Raw genomic sequence first — 7725 nt, forward strand, 5'->3', positions numbered from 1 at the left:
TTTTTTGTTTTGTTAATAGTATATTTCTACAATATGTGCAATGTGGTTGGCACCACCTGTCTGACCTGCTTTGTGTTTCTCTGGATGTAGTACAACCTACTGAGATTCCTTTGCATTGCAGACAAAGAGGGGCAAACACAGCCCCATGCCATTCCTTCCAAGTTCTCTGATATTGTTTTTATACCATTTATTTATAGCACTGATGTATGTCTGATGTGGTTTGCACCACCTGTCTTACCTGCTTTGTGTTTCTCTGCATGTAGTACAACCTACTGAGATTCCTTTGCATTGCAGACAAAGAAGGGCAAACACAGCCCCATTCCATTCCTTACACGTTCTCTGATATTGTTTTTATACCATTTATTTATAGCACTGATGTAGAGAATTAATGAAGACCCCTATAAGGTCCCCCCAAGTAGGTCCAGGGCAAACACCCATTTTACCACTAAGAACCTTGAAAAAGGGGGAGTCATAATCCCAGAAGCATGTTGGCTGCATACCTTTTACCAAATATTAACAAAGTCTGGAACAGAAACTTTCATGTGCATGACATTTCATGCAAGGCATTCCTTACCACAAATTCAAACACATCCATCCTGAAGAACCAATATCCTGTCCAGTACCTCCAGGAGTCCATTAGAGGCTCTGCCTACTGGGCCACATCATTTATTCACAGTGGTCGGTGAATGTGAAAACTGCAAGTAGCAGTGGAGCAGAGGAGGATCAATGAACCTCTCCTCAAGGAGAGCAAATGCAAAGGAAAATTAAAGCAAGAGTTGGATTCTTTTTTTGGATTCTTTTTTTTCAATAAACAATACAGGGGAAATAACACCTTTTTGTTTATGGGATACACATAAATGCATCATGAGAGGTATACTTATCGCTATGGGGACACATAGGAAACGGAAACTGAATGCTAAAATTGATTTGCTGCTCAAACGTATTGGGGAATTAGAAGTGTAGCGCTGGTATTTTCAATACAGATGATATAAAAAAATGTAGTTTGTCTGAAGCTGTAGTGTAGCTCAGACTGCCATTATTGTAAATTCTGGTTCTGTTTCAGCTTGGCTGGTTGTGTGGTTTTCCCTTTGGCCTAGGGATGGCGCCCTATTATTCAGCCAAGGTTGGAAATTGCAACAAGCTGGGTGTACTGAGTGCCTCTTTGCCTGGAAACAGTCAGTGGGTGTGGTCTGCCTGCTGTGAATTCTGGGAGAGGGTATTTAAGGGACAGACCCCACGACAGGGGAGCTCTGACCTGATGGCCCACCTGGCCTCAGGTGTGTTGTTGCTAAATTGTCTCTGGGCTGCTGGCCCGAGGCTTTCGCAACTGAAGGGTAGGCCCTGAAGTATTGGGGCCTACCGATCCAGGGGTGGTCCTGTGCTGTCTTGCCTGCGGGGAGAAGCCAAGTGACTGGAGGATCCAGGGGAGGACTTTTTTAGGAGAGGACCGAGTAACAAGGCTGGTATCTCTGGAAGAACCTGGAGACTCGGTTGGAGGACGCATCCCGGTTCACCTACCACACAGTACCGCTGGATTGGCTGAAAGAAACTGGTACTGTGTGACAGCTCCTTAATTTTACAACACGTTGCTGGTTGTGCTTTCCTGTGGCAGAGGATTGCACAACGATTCCATTGAATTGACAAGTCTGTTACAGAGACTTTGTCCTAGCATCTCATCGGCTGCTAGGTCAGTGAAAGAGGCCTATCCGGTGGTTGCCAGATCCAGCCTGTGGAAGCTGTTTGTCCTCTGGATGTAAGGAAATACCTCTAACCCGCAATTATAAGGTACCTGAATCCCCCTTAACCCTCCATCCCTCTATTGCAAAATTCATGTTCTTTCAAATAAATCTTTGGAAAAAGGACTAAGTGTCGGAGCTAACATTCTTTAATCCACTCTACAACTGGACCCCTAGGACAGACACAGGTGAGATAACGGTAAGCCAACAAAAACCAGCAGCTCCTTCAGGGCTCAGTGCTACAGAAGTAATACACAAAAAAAATGCAGGCACAAGCAATAGAACGGGAATTTAGTGGCCTACGCGAAAAGCTTAACCTCCAATTAAAAGAAAAAGCAAAAGCTAAACTAACATGAGAGAAACATACATTTTGTGAATTTGAAAATAAACCAGGGAAAATGCTAGCAAATGCTCCCAGAGAAACCACTACAAGGAATCATATTACACAAATTAAAACTCAATGAGATGAAATGGTGAATACCCCACAGAAAATAGCTCAGGCATTTAAGGAATATTATGAGAACCTATATCAATTAGAAAAAAAATCTAGTGCAGTAAATTATCAGAGGAAGTAGGAAGTGGCTAGGGAATATATTAAGGAGACAGAAATGCCTAAACTGTCATATGAGGCAGCCAAAGCACTCAATGTACCATTAACAACAGAGGAATTTATGAGGGCATTAAAACTACTGAAAATGGGCAAAATTTGGGTACACCCTGTCGTATTATAGAATGTTTGCAGAGCAATTGGCTCAGAGATTCGTAGCAGCTTATAACTCAATACGAGAGGGGAAGAAAATCCCAACAGAAACATTATTACCACATATAACAATTATTTGGAAGGAAGGGAAGGATCCCACCCAATGTCCCAGTTACCATCCTATTTCCCTGTTGAATGTGGACCCCAAAAGTACTCACAAAGATTTTAGCTATGAGATTAGTAGATTATATTCCTGTCTTAATTCATCCAGACCAGGTGGGGTTCACCCTGGGGAGAGAAGAAAGAGAAAACACACAGCGGGTGGTGAATACAATCTACCTCGCATAAACCGATGGTGATAGTCTCAGCCAATGCAGAAAAAGCCTTTGACAGGGAAGATTGGATTTTTTTGAAGGCAGTATTACAACGTATAGGGTTGGGGGAAGGGATGATGAGCTGGATATCCAATATATACTTAACACCAAGCGCAAGGGTAAAGAAAGCGGATAGAATCTTTGAGCATTTCTTTATTCAAAACAGAACGCGACAGAGGTGCCCTCTCTCACCCCGATCTTTATTTTGACAGTAGGACCATTTTTAAGGAAAATGCAGGCAAACCCGAACATCGAGGGGATAAAAACTAAGAAAGAAGAACAGAAACTTGCGACGTATGCCGGCGATCTATTTTTTTTTTAACGTCCCTAGTCATATCCCTTCCATTCTTGCTAATGGAGCTAGAGGAGTATGGGATAATATCAAATTTCAAGGTAAATTATGGAAAGACGGAAGCAATGGGAATAGAACTAGATTTGCCCCTTTTACAGTTGGTAACTACACAATTTGATTTTAGATGAACTAATTCTTATATAAGCTATCTAGATACAAAAATATCGAAGAACTTAAATTAGTTATTTGAGCTCAAATACATACCGATGGCAAAACAGATCAAACATGATCTTTTGAGATGGGACAAAGATTTTTACATGGTTCGGGAGAACAAACATTATTAAGATGAATGTGATGCCAAGACTTTTGTATCTAATACAAACTTTGCCATTAAGGATCTATCAAAGCTTCCTAAAGCCGCGTACACACGTAGCCGTCTGTCCGACAGACTTAGTCTGGCGGACTTCCCGTCAGACTGTCCGTCGGACTTTCCAAACGGGCTACTTGCCCACACACGGCACTTTTTCAGCGGACTAATACGGCACACTAATTCTGCCGTACTATCCGCCCTACTTTTGAAATGAACTGACTCGCCCACACACGCGGAGGAAAGTCCGCTCATTTCAAGCGCGTCTCCAGGTAGGCGGGGCCCGCGAAGGAGACGTCACTGGCCCCGCCACCTGGTATGGACTTAAAGGGGAACCCCAACGCCGAAAAAAATCGGTGTGGGGGTCCCCCCAAGTCCACATCAGACCCTTGTCCGAGCACGCTACCCGGCCGGCCAGGAAAGGGGGGACGAGCGAGCGCCCCCCCCCTCCTGAGCCGTACCAGGCCGCATGCCCTCAACATGGGGGGTGCCTTGGGGAAGGGGGGGCCGCGCGGCCCCCCCACCTCAAAGCACCTTGTCCCCATGTTGATGAGGACAAGGGCCTCTCCCCGACAACCCTGGCCGTTGGTTGTCGGGGTCTGCGGGCAAGGGGCTTATCGGAATCCGGGAGCCCCCTTTAATAAGGGGGCCCCCGGATACCGGCCCCCACCCTATGTGAATGAGTATGGGGTACAATGTACCCCTACCCATTCACCTGTAAAATAAAGTACAAAAAAACACAGCACACAAAATAAAATAGTTTATTGCACAGCTCCGGGGGTCTTCCGTCTTCGAGGGTCTTCTCGCCGGACTCCTCTGCTATCTTCTTGTAGCTCTTTTACTAGCGGAGGAGTCTGGCTTTCTTCCTTGCCGCCGCCCTCTTCTTCTGACTTCGGGGGTCTTGTCCCCCCTCTTCGGTTCTTCTGCCGGCCCACCGCGCCTTCTTATAGCTCTTTTACAGGCGGTGGCCCGGTCTTCTGTCGCCGCTGTCGCCGCTGTCGCTGCCGCTGCCTTCTGTTCTGTTCTCTTCTTCTTCTTCAGATGTTGCCTCGTTGAGTCCTCCGCTCACAATGGCTCTGACCGGGCACGCGGCGACTTATATAGGGACATCACCAGATGATGTCCCCGCCCATTATGGTGTCACAGTCCCAGAGGATGCTGGGACTGTGACATCATAATAGGCGGGGACATCATCCGGTGATGTCCCTATATAAGTCGCCGCATGCCCCGTCAGAACCATTGTGAGCGGAGGACTCGACGAGCCAACATCTGAAGAAGAGAAGAACAGAAGGCAGCGGTGGCGACAGAAGACCGGGCCACCACCTGTAAAAGAGCTATAAGAAGGCGCGGTGGCCCGGTAGAAGAACCGAAGAGGGGGGACAAGACCCCCGAAGTCGGAAGAAGAGGGCGGCGGCAAGGAAGAAAGCTGGACTCCTCCACTAGTAAAAGAGCTACAAGAAGATAGCGGAGGAGTCCGGCGAGAAGCCCCCCGAAGACGGAAGACCCCCGGAGCTGTGCAATAAACTATTTTATCTTGTGTGTTGTGTTTTTTTGTACTTTATTTTACATGTGAATGGGCAGGGGTACACTGTACCCCATTCTCATTCACATAGGGTGGGGGGCCGGTATCCGGGGGCCCCCTTATTAAAGGGCTCCCGGATTCCGATAAGCCCCTCGCCCGCAGACCCCGACAACCAACTGCCAGGGTTGTCGGGAAGAGGTCCTTGTCCTCATCAACATGGGGACAAGGTGCTTTGAGGTGGGGGGGCCGCGCGACCCCCCCTTCCCCAAGGCACCCCCCATGTTGAGGGCACGCGGCCTGGTACGGCTCAGGAGGGGGGCCGCTCGCTCATCCCCCCTTTCCTGGTCGGCCGGGCAGCGTGCTCGGACAAGGGTCTGTTGTGGACCTGGGGGGACCCCCACGCCGATTTTTTTCAGCGTTGGGGTTCCCCTTTAAGTCCATACCAGGTGGCGGGGAAAGCGACGTATCCTTTGCTGGCCCCGCCTACCTGGAGACCCACTTGAATGAGTGGACTTTTCTCCGGGTGGGAAAAGTCCGCTCATTTCAAAAGTACAGCGGACTGGCATACACACGGCCAGATTGTCCACCGAAATGCGAGTCCGGCGGGAAAATTGGAGTGCAAAACTACTTTCTAAGTCCGCCGTACTTTCGGGTCAAAAAGTATGCCAGAGGCTACACACGGGGGAATTGTCCGGCGGACTTCAGTTTGCCGGACTTTTCCACCCGATTGTTTGATCATGTGTACGCGGCATAAGAGATCTTAGATCAAGATTTTTGACGTTTATTTAGGCTGAGTAGCCAGCGAGAGTACGCAGAACTATATTATCACTTCCTAAAGGAAAAGGAGGGATAGGGCTCCCAGATCCAATAAGCTACCAGGAAGCCTCATACCTAACCAGGGTGATGAAATGGTGTGGGCTTAGAAATAAGAAGCCCTGGATACAGACAGAAGAAGCAGCAACAGATATTCCATTGGAAGGTTTAGTATGGATAAGCGGAGGTGCCAGTAGAAGTGAGAAAACATCCAACACTAGGCGTTACTCTGCGGACGATCAAAAAAATATTTAAAAAAACATCTATCTCAAGAAATTTTTATAAAATTTAAAATTTGCTGTTGAGACATCTCATAACAGCAGCTAGGGCATGCATCCCAGTGCTGTGGAAAAAAAACAGTCCTCCAACTAGAGCCCAATGGAAAATCTAACTTTGGCAATGAAGGATCATGATGAGAGGTATAGGACAACATTGGCCCCATATCTGGCATAGAGAGAAAGCTTAGAATAACTAAAAAAATCGTGATGAGGAGAATGGGGGGCTGGGAGGTCCGGTGGGGGGGGGAGGGGAGAGGTGGGAGAGCTTGAAGAGGACTCAATAAAACATTTTTTTTTGTTTTATTTATGATAGGGATATGTGTTAAAATTGGAAAAGGGGAAAACATAGGGGTCAACAGATGCAATAGACGACCCCCTAATTTTACAGTTGTTAAAGCGTTTTTTGCCTGCATGTACCATATAAGGCGACCCCCCTTCCGAGGCTTTCGACACTTCATATTTATTCCTTCTTGCTGGAACTGGCACCATATCCTTCTTCCTGCTTGCTGGAGCCAATCACGGTGAGCGATGTATTCTATTAATGAATACAAGACCTGCGTGGATTGGCAGAGGCTGTAACATTATCAGCTCGCACCTCTCTGACTCTCAAAGCCAATCCAAGTAGGCTACTCTATGTACTCTATGTAGCCTGCTCAGATTGGTAGAGGTTGTTACTCCAATCCGAGCAGGCTCTGTATTCATTTGAATACATCGCTCACCGGGATTGGCTCAGCGGTATATACTGTATGTAGCCAAAGCTACATACAGTATTACCGAACACCCAGCAGACATCCGAGGGGCTGACCTGGCGTATAAGATGACCCCCGCTTTTTGGCCAGTTTTTTTAAGTGTAAAAGGTTGTCTTATACGCTGGAAATCAAGGTAAATAAAAAATACCAAAAATTGTAAAAAAAAAAATCTTAATTTTTGTTCTATAATTTAGCAAATAAATAATCTTTCTTCATGAAGTTAGGCCGAAATGTATTCTGCTACATTTCTTTGGTAAAAATAACCCAACTATTATTTAGTCAATGGGAAAGTTATAGAGTCTGAAAACTGTGGTGCATATATTTGAAAATGTATCAAGGGCAGAACTGTGGTTGTCAGGGAGTACATCATAGCACAGAAGAGTACAATATTTGACTGTTTCATTTAATTTTACTTTTATGTTTGGATTATTATTATTATGATGAAATAGATTGTATTTATGTTTTTTAGGTAAGAATTATTAGTTTTATAAATGCTCTGGGCACTAAGTTTAGGAATTTATTTGTTGATATCATCTTGTAATATTAAGTACAGCTGCTATAGATGGTAAGTATAGGGAGGCAAAGGGAGAGAGGCATGAGCTCTGGTTTTCAAAAAATTTTGCTTTAAAAATGGTAGAGGGGGCGTGGCCGGACGTGCAACTGAGCAGACGTGTGGATACAGAGCTCCTCACTACCATACCCAATCCACAGCCACCACAGGTACCGGGAGGTTGCTGCACAGCTGCGGGAGGTGTCCGCGGGGAAATTGTTTGCATTTTACCGCGATCGCGCGGCCCGGACTTATATCGCGACCCGCCGCCATCTTGCGGCCTACCAGCCGTGGATGCCTCTCCGGGAGTAGCAGCGGAGGTCCGGGAGACAGTGCAGAGCTGC

Source organism: Lithobates pipiens, unplaced genomic scaffold (genome assembly GCF_037356315.1).
Source record: "Lithobates pipiens isolate NorthernLeopardFrog02 unplaced genomic scaffold, aLitPip1_a1.2 Scaffold_18, whole genome shotgun sequence".
Lineage (NCBI taxonomy): Eukaryota > Metazoa > Chordata > Amphibia > Anura > Ranidae > Lithobates > Lithobates pipiens.